Genomic DNA, 11100 nt, shown 5'->3' with positions numbered 1-11100 from the left:
GGAAATGGCAACCCACTCCAGTGTTCTTGCCTGGAGAATCCCAGGGATGGTGGAGCCTGGTGGGCTGCTGTCTGACAGAGTCGGACATGACTGAAGCAACTTAGCAGCAGCAGCAGCAAGTTTATTAAGGTTTCATGTAGAAGCTGAAGGATGCTTTCTCCCTGAATGAAGAAGCATAAATTATTATGTTTTCTATGTCTGAGAGACCTTGATGCTGCATTATAGCAATTTTCTCTCTGTTATTTTGTGCCAGTTTTCTTCCCGTTATACTTAGAATCTATTGAGTTTTCTGGAGAGAAACATGACCCACCTCCACCAACTTTTAACCATTCTTGCTCAGCCTGGCTGCTCTGGTTAACAAACAGACTCTGAGTTTAGAAGATGCAAGATAAAATGCTATATGGACAGAGAAAATAAAGTAGATTGCCAACAGTGAAACTGCACTGACCACAGTTTTATCTTTTCTCTCATGATCCAGAAGTCACACTGAAATCTGGAAGAATTATGAGCATCTTTTATGGAAATTCCAGTTAACAGAGATTTGGAGGTGCTGAAATATTGGTAAACTCTGTTGTAATGCCAGAGAAAAAGTGAACATCTAGACCCCAAATGGAGAAGGCAATGGCACCCCACTCCAGTACTCCTGCCTGGAAAATCCCATGGATGGAGGAGCCTGGTGGGCTGCAGTCCATGGGGTCGCTGAGGGTCGGACACGACTGAGCGACTTCACTTTCACTTTTCACTTTCCTGCATTGGAGAAGGAAATGGCAACCCACTCCAGTGTTCTTGCCTGGAGAATCCCAGGGATGGGGGAGCCTGGTGGGCTGCCGTCTGTGGGGTCACACAAAGTTGGACACGACTGAAGTGACTTAGAAGTAGCAGCAGCAGCAACAGACCCCAAATAGCCAAAACAATCCTGAGGAAAAAAACTAAGCTAGAAACATTATCCTCACTGATTTCAAACTATATTACAAAGCTGTAAGTAATCAAAACAGCATGGTATTAGCATAAAAAACAAACATATAGATCAATGGAACTGAATTGAGAGCTCAGAAATAACCCTAGGCCTATATGGTCAATTAATTTACCACAAAAGAGCCAAGAATATACAATGGGGCAAGAGCAGTCTCTTTAATATATAGTGCTGATAAAACTGTATTGCTACATGCAAATGAATGAAACTATACCCACATCTTATACCATACACAAAATCTAACCCCAAATGGATTAAAGACTTGAACATAAGACTTAACACCATAAAATTCTAGAAGAAAGCATAGGTGGTAAGTTCCTTGGAGTCAGTTTTGGTGATGAGTTTTTGGATTTAACAGCAAAGGCAAAGGCAACTAATGGAAAAACAAGCAACAGGATGATATCAAACTGAAAAACTTCTGCACAGCAAAGGAATCCATCAACAAGATTAAAAGGCAGCCTATGGAATGGGAGAAGATATTTGCAAATCTTATATCTGATAAGGAGTTAATATCCAAAATTTATTAAAAAAAAAAAAAAACTCATTCAACTTAATAGCAAAAAAAAACAAAAAAAAACACATTTAATTAAAAAACAAGCCAAGGATCCGAAAAGACATTTTCCCAAAGAAAACATATAGATAGAAAACACACATGAAAAGATGCTCAATCATCATGGAAATGCAAATCAAAACAATAATGAGACACCATTTCACACCTATTAGAAAGGTTGTTATAAAAAAGATGAGAAATAACAAGGGAACCCTTGTGCACAATTGTGGGAAAGTAAAACTGGTGCAACCACTATGGAAAACAGTATAGTTTCCTCAACAAATTAAAAATAGATCTATCACATGATCCAGCAATTCTACTTTTAGATACTTAACCAAAGAAATGAAAACACTAACTCAAAAAGACATACGCACCTCTATGTTTATGTAATATTATTTACAATAGCCAAGATATGGAAATAATCTAAGTGTCCACTGATGGATGAATGGATAAAAAATTGTGGTATACAATGGAATATTCAGTTCAGTTGCTCAGTCGTGTCCGACTCTTTGCGACCCCATGAATCACAGCACGCCAGGCCTCCCTGTCCATCACCAACTCCCGGAGTTCAGTCAGATTCACGTCCATCGAGTCAGTGATGCCATCCAGCCATCTCATCCTCTGTTGTCCCCTTCTCCTCCTGCCCCCAGTCCCTCCCAGCATCAGAGTCTTTTCCAATGAGTCAACTCTTTGTATGCGAGTGCAATTTGCCACACCATGGATGAATCCTGAAGGTATTATAAGTGAAATAAGTCAGAGAAAGAAAACTACTGTATGATCTTAGGCATATGCGGAATCTAAAAAACATAAACAAAAAATACGCAGAACTGGGGGGTGGGCAAAATGGGTAAAGGAGGTCAAAAGTTACAAATTTCCAGTTTTAAAATAAACAAAATATGTATAATGTAAAGCGTAGTGACTGTAGTTAATAATACTGTGTTGCATACTTGGAAGTTGGTAAAAGAGTACATTTTAAAAGTTCTCATCATAAGAAAAACAAAATTTGTAACTATCTTATAACTATTTGTAAACCTAAAATTAATAAAGTGTTATAACTCAATTACATTTCAAAAAAAAAAGAAGATGAACATCGGATACCTTAATATTATTGTCTTTGTGTTTAACTTGAGCTATTGAATTGACATTGAGAACCACACACTTTTGCCTAAATTTACCTATCTGAGAGGCCATGAGGTGCAGAATATTGTCACCATGCTTATTTAACTTGAATGCAGAGTAGATCATGAGAAACGCTGGGCTGGAAGAAGCACAAGCTGGAATCAAGATTGCTGGGAAAAATATCAATAAGCTCAGATATGCAGATGACACCACCCTTATGGCAGAAAGCAAAGAGGAACTAAAAAAGCCTCCTGATGAAAGTGAAAGAGGAGAGTGAAAACGTTGGCTTAAAGCTCAACATTCAGAAAACTAAGATCATGGCATCTGGTCCCATCTCTTCATGGCAAATAGATGGGGCAACAGTGGAAACAGTGTCAGACTTTGTTTTTTTGGGCTCCAAAATCACTGCAGATGGTGATTGCAGCCATGAAATTAGAAGACGCTTACTCTTTGGAAGGAAAGTTATGACCAATCTAGATAGCATATTGAAAAGCAGAGACATTATTTTGCCAAAAAAGGTCCATCTAGTCAAGGCTATGGTTTTTCCAATGGTCATGTATGGATGTGAGAGTTGGACTGTGAAGAAAGCTGAGCACCGAAGAATTGATACTTTTGAACTGTGGTGTTGGAGAAGGCTCTTGAGAGTCCCATGGACTGCAAGCAGATCCAACCAGTCCATTCTAAAGGAGATCAGTCCTGGGTGTTCTTTGGAAGGACTGATGCTAAAGCTGAAACTCCAATACTTTGGCCACCTCATGCGAAGAGTTGACTCATTGGAAAAGACTCTGATGCTGGGAGGGATTGGGGGCAGGAGGAGAAGGGGACGACAGAGGATGAGATGGCTGGATGGCATCACCGACTCAACGGACGTGAGTTTGAGTGAACTCCAGGAGTTGGTAATGGACAGGGAGGCCTGGCGTGCTGAGATTCATGGGGTCGCAAAGAGTCAGACACGACTGAGTGACTGCACTGAACTGAACTGAACTGAGGTGCAGAGAAATAGGTTAACTGAATAAATGGTTACAGTTTTACCAAAAACTTTGTGAATCTGGGTAAGGCACTTTCCTTCTTTAGAGTTCTATTGTCACTGTGGTAAAAAGAGGGGGGTGGGTTAGATATTGCCGTGGATTGCGTATTCATGTCCCCCCCCCCCCACCAGGCAAATTCGTATGTTGAACTCTGCTGTCCAATGTGATGATATTAGAAGCTGACTAGGTTATGAGTGGGAGCTGATTAGGTTATGAATGGGATTAATGCCCTTGTAAAAGAGACCTGAGGACATCCCTGGCAGTTCTTTTCATCATGGGGAATGGAATGCAAAAGTAGGAAATCAAGTGATACCTGGAGTAACAGGCAAGTTTGGCCTTGGAGTACAAAATGAAGCAGGGCAAAGGCTAACAGAGTTTTGCCAAGAGAATGCACTGGTCTTCCAATGCAAACACCCTCTTCCAATAGCACAAGAGATGACCCTAAACAGGGACATCACCTGATGGTCAATACTGAAATCAGATGGATTATATTCTTTGCAGCGAAAGATGGAGAAGCTCTATACAGTCAGTAAAAATAAGACTGGGAGCTGACTCTGGATCAGATCAAGAACTTCTTATTGCAAAATTCAGACTTTAATTGAAGAAGGTAGGGAAAACCACTAGACCATTTAGGTATGACCTAAATCAAATCCCTTATGATAATACAATGGAAGAGACAAATAAATTCAAGGGATTAAATCTGATAGACAGAGTGCCTGATGAACTATGGATAGAAGTTCATAACACTGTACAGGAGGTGGTGATCAAAAACATCCCCAAGAAAAAGAAGTGCAAAAAGGCAAAATGGTTGCCAGAGGAGGCCTTACAAACAGCTATGAAAAGAAGAGAAGCAAAAGGCAAAGGAGAAAAGGAAAAATATATCCATCTGAATGCAAAGTTCCAAAGAATAACAAGGAGAGATAAGAAAGCCTTCCTAAATGAACAATGCAAAGAAATAGAGAAATGGGAAAGACTAGAGATCTCTGGAAGAAAATTAGAGATACCAAGGGACCATTTCATGCAAAGATGGGCACAATAAAGGAAGAAACAGTAGGGACCTAACCAAAGCAGAAGATATTTCTTAATATCTTCTGTCAAGAATACACAGAAGAACTATACAAAAAAGATCTTCACGACTCAGATAACCATGATGGTGTGATCACGCACCTAGAACCAGACATTTTTGAGTGTGAAGTCAAGTGGCCCTTAGGAAGCATCACTATGAACAAAGCTAGTAGAGGTGATGGAATCCCAGCTGAGCTATTTCCAATCCTAAAAGATGATGCTGTCAAAGTGCTGCACTCAACATGCCAGCAAATTTGGAAAACTCAGTGGTGGCCACAGGACTGGGAAAGGTCAATTTTCATTCCAATCCCAAAGAAGGGCAATGCCAAAGAATGTTCAAACTACCGCACAACTGCACACATTTCAAATGCTAGAAAGTAGTGCTGAAAGTTCTCCAAGCCAGGCTTCAACAGTACATGAACCGAGAACTCCCACATGTTCAAGATGGATTTAGAAAAGGCAGAGGAACCAAAGATCAAATTGCCAACATCTGTTGTATTATAGAAAAGTCAAGAGAATTCCAGAAAAACAGCTACTTTTGCTTCATTGACTATGCTAAAGCCTTTGACTATGTGGATCACAACAAACTGTGGAAAATTCTTCAAGAGATGGAAATACAAAACCACCTTACCTGCCTCCTGTGACCTGCCTGCAGGTCAAGCAGTAACAGAACATGGAACAGACTGGTTCCAAATCAGCAAAGGAGTATGTCAAGGCTGTATATTGTCACCCTGCTTATTCAACTTACATGCAGAATACATCATACAAAATGCCAGGCTGGATGAAGCACAAGCTGGAATCAAGATTACGAAAGAAATATCAATAATCTCAGATACACAGATGACACCACCCTAATGGCAGAAAGCAAAGAGGAACTAAAGAACCTCTTGATTAAGGTGAAAGAGGAGAGTGAAAAAGCTGGCTTAAAGTGCAACATTCAAAAAACTAAGATCATGGCCTCCAGTCCCTTCACTTCATGGCAAATAGATGGGGAACAATGGAAACAATGACAGACTTTATTTTCTTTGGCTCCAAAATCACTGTGGAGGGTATTGCAGCCATGAAATTAAAAGACACTTGCTCCTTGGAAGAAAAGCTATGACAAACAGCAGCGTATTAAAAAGCAGAGATGTTACTTTGCCAACAAAGGTCCATCTAGTCAAAACTATGGTTTTTCCAGTAGTCATGTATGGATGTGAGAGTTGGACCATAAAGAAGCCTGAGCACCAAAGAATTGATGCTTTTGAACTGTGGTGTTGGAGAAGACTCTTGAGAATCCCTTGGACTGCAAGGAGATCCAACCGGTCAATCATAAAGGAAATCAATCCTGAATATTCATTGGAAGGACTGATGCTGAAGCTGAAACTCCAATACTTTGGCTACCTGATGCGAAAAGCCAACTCATTAGAAAAGACCCTGATGCTGGGAAAGATTGAAGGCAGGAAGAGAAGGGGACGACAGAGGATGAGATGGTTGGATGGCATCACTGACTCAATGGACATGAGTTTGAGCAAGCTCTGGGGGATGGTGAAGGAGAGGGAAGCCTGGCGTGGTGCAGTCCATGGGGTTGCAAAGTGTAGGATGTGACTGAGTGACTGAACAACAACAACAACAACTGGTGGTACAGAGGATAAGAGTCTGCCTGCCAACACAGGGGACATGAGTTTAAACCCTGGTCTGGGAGGATCCCATATTCCATGGAGCAACTAAAACAGATGAGCTGAAGCTACCGAGCCTCTGTGTTCCAACTACTGAAGTCGGTGAGCCTAGAGCCTGTCCTCTGCTGCAAGAGAAGTCACCATAGTGAGAAGCCTGTGCATTGCATCAAAGACCAAGAGCAACCACAAATAAATAAAATAATTTAAAAAAAAATAAAGTAAATAGAAACAAGTAAAATCAAAAGAGAGAGGGAGGTCCTAGAGAGATGCCTTTTCCTGCCATGTGAGGATACTGCAAGAAGTTGGCAGTCTGCAGCCTGTAAGTGGGCACTTACGGGCACCCTGATCTTGGATTTCTAGTCTATAGAACTGTGAGAGATAAATTTTTGATGTTTACACTCAGTCTATGGCATATTTTGTAGAGAAGCCTGGACAGTCTAAGACAGATGTCAGGCTCTATGACTATGATTTCTTATGTGTGTGTGCTCTTTCGCTTCAGTTATGTCTGATTCTTTGTGATAGCCTACCAGGCTTCTCTGTTCAAGGGATTCTCCAGGCAAGAATACTGGAGTGGGTTGCTGTGCCATCCTCCAGGGGATCTTCCCTACTCCAAGATCAAACCTGGGAGGTAGGTGCTAAACTGTTGTCCCCATTTTTTGAAGGAGAAAACTGAGATGTAGGGGACTTCAGTAGCTTGTGTTCACATGGAATGGAGTTGAGATTTAAAATGAAGCCTCTAACTGCAGAGACCATCTATGGTTGTAACGATGTATACAACTCCCACTAAAATATAGTGAGGTTTTATTTTCTTGATTTTCTCTGCCTTCTTGGGAGTTTGAAACACAATTCAATGAGGGCAGAACAGGTAAACACAAATACTCCAAAGGGAGACACTGTGAATAGGTTGGTGGGTTTCTCCTCATTCAGGGAAGATGCCAGTCAAGAGGTGAACCATGAATCTACACCAGACAATAAGCTGTAACACAAAGGTAGAGGCTTGGAGGCCCTTTACACCAACCACACACAGTCCATGGGGTTGCAAAGAATCAGACACGACTAAGCGACTAATACTTTCACTTTTTCATAAGGTTGATGTGAGTTTAAAAAATGTGTATAGCCTGGTGCTCGATACACAGTACAGCTCAGTGAATATAAACTTTATTGTTATTATTCGATCTGCAATATCATGACCATCACAAAATTATGAGGGGTTGGATGATTACTATTATAGAGAAAAAATTAGAATAAAAATAATACAATTACAGACAATTGGTTAGTCTTAGATAGTAGCTAAAATCATTAGCCTATCTCTCATGTAATCTTTATGACCATGGGAGGGATGAAGACCTAGCATTGACTTTAATATAAAGGTCTGGAGAAGGAATAACAATCGAATAGACAACAGTTTGAGCTTAAAATTTATTCCTCAGCAAAAATAGAACAGTACAGATTTCTCACATACTCTACGTTCTGAGGAGAGAAAAAATATCTCACACAGAGAAAAGGATAAAAATGTGTGGGAGTGTTTCAAATTGGGCTAGGAAAGAAGAGTCTCCTGGTTGCTCCTTTCAAGTTAGATTGAAATGAGTCTTTTCCCTACCCAAGAAATGAAAGCATGATTTGCAGTGTATGTTTAATTTTTGCTAAAAATATGTAACTAACAGAAAGCCAAAGAAATATTTTCATTTAAGAGAAGCCAATTTTGCTGTTGTTTTCTGTGTGGGTGGCTGTGTTTTTATTCTTGCCAATCAATAACCAAAATTCAAAGTCTTGATACACATTCCCACTAAATGACTATAACCTGTCTGGTCTTTAGGGAGTTCAATGTTGAAAGCAGCAGATTTCCCAGGATAAATCTTTCTCTAGTTGAGATGTGTATTCCCTGATGTACAACCAAGAAGTTATTTCCAGTGTTCTATCAACGTTTAGTTCTGCTTGAATTTAAGCCCCGTTCCTTTTGTGGGTCTCATGTGATGATAAACCAGAGCAGTTGACATGTTCTTTGCATATTCGTATCTGACCCAGTTAGCACCTACAACTGTATTTGCTCTATGGAGAATTCAAAGACACAACCTTGCCTGCCCCCTGCTTGTCTCTCTTCATTTGGATCTGCATGGTATTTTTAGGTAATTAATTAATTAATTAATTTTTGGCTCCTCTGGGTCTTCGTTGCTGTGCTCAGTCTTTCTCTAGTTGCAGTGAGTTGTGGTGCGTGGGCTTCTCATTGCAGTGGCTTCTCTCTCTTTTTTTTATTGAAAATCTGACTTTTAAAAGAGTTTTATTTATTTGCTTATTTTTGGCTGCACTGGGTCTTCTTTGCTGCACAGGCTTTCCTCTAGTTGCAGTCAGCAGGAGCTACTCTCTAGCTGCAGTATGTGGACTTCTCATTGAGGTGGTTTTTCTTGCTGTGGAGCATTGGCTCTCGGGGGTGTGGACTTAGTAGCTGTGGCACATGGGGCACAGGCTCAGTAGTTGTTGTGTACGAGCTTAGTTGCTCCACAGCATGTGGGATCCTGACGGATCAGGGATTGAATTTGTGTGCGTTGCATTGGCAGGCAGATTCTCAACCACTGGACCAGCAGAGAAGTCCTGCAAAGTGTTTTTAAAAATTTTAAACATTTATTGCCAATGTTAAACAAAAAAAGGGATATTTCTCATAAAAGTCTGTGATGCAACTTCTCATATATAATCAGCAAATTAAGAAAGATGGAACCTATGTTCTTTCATGGCAACAACTGGGGATCTTTATAGGGGTTCTTGGAGAAGGCAATGGCACCCCACTCCAATACTCATGCCTGGAAAATCCCATGGATGGAAGAGCCTGGTAGGCTGCAGTCCATGGGGTCGCTAAGAGTCGGATACGACTGAGCGACTTCACTTTCACTTTTCACTTGCCTGCATTGGAGGAGGAAATGGCAACCCACTCCAGTGTTCTTACCTGGAGAATCCCAGGGACGGGGGAGCCTGGTGGGCTGCCGTCTATGGGGTCACACAGAGTCGGACACGAATGAAGTGACTTAGCAGCATAGGGGTTCTTTGCCCAGACAGAGCTGTTATCTAACTCACTATGGACATCTGTTTTCTCCAACTCTTGATGCTTCACATGTGTTTGTTAAGTAGAGAAGGATCAGTGATTGGCAGGATTAATTTAAATTTGCATATTTTTATTGGAATATCCAGTTTATTCTTAAATTTATGATGGTCCAAATATTTGCAGGACCTTTACATTATCTATTTAATCTATCTAAATTAAGCAACCTGGCTATTTATAAGCTAAAAGTTTGATTAAATAACCTAAATATTTACATTTCTTAAATTCCAGGAGAGGAAAATAAATGCTGAAATGTTAGATTGGGGGAAAAGCCTTGAATGCAAAGTTCCAGCAATGACAGATTGTGACAGCGGTTTGGCCAAGTCCTCTGAAGGGAACCAGGGCCTGGACTGAAGTGAACTGTTCATGGGAAACACACACAGTTTTATGGTATCAAGTAGATTTAAAATTACTATAAAGACTCCAGACTACTCTGAATTCCATTCCCCCTGGATCAGCCATTTCTCATTTTCAATTTGTTTACTACTTCTGTCTTACTTGCCTTGCTTCACTGTGCTTAATGAAATTATTCTGGAGCCTCTCCTGATTTCAAATTAGAACCAGACAAAATTAACCTCCAAAAACAGAACTGCTATGGTCTGGTTTCTGTGAAATGACTTAACGCTGAGTGAAGTTATATGAACTAGAAATTTGAGACTCTGTTAAAAGATTGAGCTGCCACCTCTTCATGTATCACATACATGTATCACTTCATGTGTACATGTATTAGGGGAATTCAAAGACAATGATTGGTCACATTCCTCGGTAACTATGCATTGTAGTGGAGAAACCAGAAGAAAAGAAATTGGCTACCAATACCTGCCGAGGGTGTACAAACAGGAGATGAAGGGCAGAGTTGTAACTCAGCGACAGCGAAGCTGGGGCCATCTTCAACTTTGGCAACTCTTCATTAAGGCGCACTGAGCTTATAACTGGTAACCTCTTCCCAATATCCACTTGGTAACTCTAGGATGGGATGGTAGGGCAAGAAGTGGGGGCGCCGGGGTGGGGGTGGGCAAAAAGTGAAGAATTGTCCAAGGATCCCAAAGGGGCTTTACTGACTGTCTTGTGGGCAGTGGAGAGCTGTATGACGGTGGTACCACTTTTAACTATTGACATTGACATTGACATTGACATTGAAGTCGCTCAGTCGTGTCTGACTCTTTGCAACCCCATGGACAGTAGCCTACCAGGCTCCTTTGTCCATGGGATTTTCCTGGCAAGAATACTGGAGTGGGTTGCCATTTCCTTCTCCAGGAGATTTTCCTGACCCAGGGATCAAACCTGGGTCTCCTGCTTTGTAGGCAGATGCTTTACCGTCTGAGCCACCAGGGAAGTACTTTTAACTATTAGGTCATGGAATTAATGATGGCTTGCTTTGAAAGAAACTATAGTTAGCTGTCACTGGCTACGCCCCATCTCTCAGCTGTACTGCTTTGGCACATGCCACCTGCTGGCCCTGATGTCTCTTTGTCTGCTTTCTCTGTCTGTGCCATAGAGTAGGACAAGAGTGCCTGGGATGAACACATGCAGCCCTCCCAGCAGCTTTAAGTAACGATAGATAGGAATGGTGTAGAAATACCCTGGCAGAAGGAGATACCCTCGAAGCACATTTT

At 41.1% G+C, this 11100-nt stretch overlaps 1 non-coding gene across 1 annotated transcript; it reads right to left on the bottom strand.

The window, feature by feature from the left end:
• Nucleotides 1-10746: 10746 nt before the first annotated feature.
• TRNAC-ACA lies at nt 10747-10819 on the bottom strand. The gene has a single exon. It is a non-coding gene; the product is annotated as a tRNA-Cys (tRNA).
• Nucleotides 10820-11100: the final 281 nt, after the last annotated feature.

This window comes from Bubalus bubalis, chromosome 3 (genome assembly GCF_019923935.1).
Source record: "Bubalus bubalis isolate 160015118507 breed Murrah chromosome 3, NDDB_SH_1, whole genome shotgun sequence".
NCBI classification, from domain to species: Eukaryota; Metazoa; Chordata; class Mammalia; order Artiodactyla; family Bovidae; genus Bubalus; species Bubalus bubalis.
Note: the sequence above shows the minus strand (reverse complement) of the source record. Positions and strands in the feature narration are given on the sequence as shown.